Source organism: Elgaria multicarinata, chromosome 1 (genome assembly GCF_023053635.1).
Source record: "Elgaria multicarinata webbii isolate HBS135686 ecotype San Diego chromosome 1, rElgMul1.1.pri, whole genome shotgun sequence".
Taxonomy (NCBI): Eukaryota; Metazoa; Chordata; class Lepidosauria; order Squamata; family Anguidae; genus Elgaria; species Elgaria multicarinata.
Window position 1 is genome coordinate 92,947,419 of NC_086171.1, and position 515 is coordinate 92,947,933.

Genomic DNA, 515 nt, shown 5'->3' on the forward strand with positions numbered 1-515 from the left:
ATGGTAGCCAAATTGGTGCTCAGCTCCACTTCCTGCCTCCTCTTCACCATCCCGCCCACCTCTTCCCTGCCCCCATTTCACATGGCCCTGCCTTCTTTCCTGCTGCTGCTGCCATTGCTTCCTCCTCCTCCTCCCCCCCCCCATTCCCTACAAAGTGGGAGAGGGCATTGGCAGCCTGAGCACTGAGGGCAGCCCGAACACTGCTGCCAACCCTGTATAAATGATGCCACAAATAACATCTGAATAAACTTGGCACTACATGGACACTGTGTTAATTCTGTTCCTCAGAATTAGTAAAAGATTAGTAAATTCTTTTGTAAGCCTCTTTCAGGATAAAACAAGATATAGTTATAAATGTGAAATGTTTTGAACTCTAACGTGTTAAGCAGTTGGGTAAGGATAATAACAAAAGGGGCACCTTTCAGAGGAATGCATTTAATATTCAGTATAAACAACAATAAAACTTTGTACAGCTCTCTAGATAATGTATAGCAGCATTCACAAAAAAACAATGG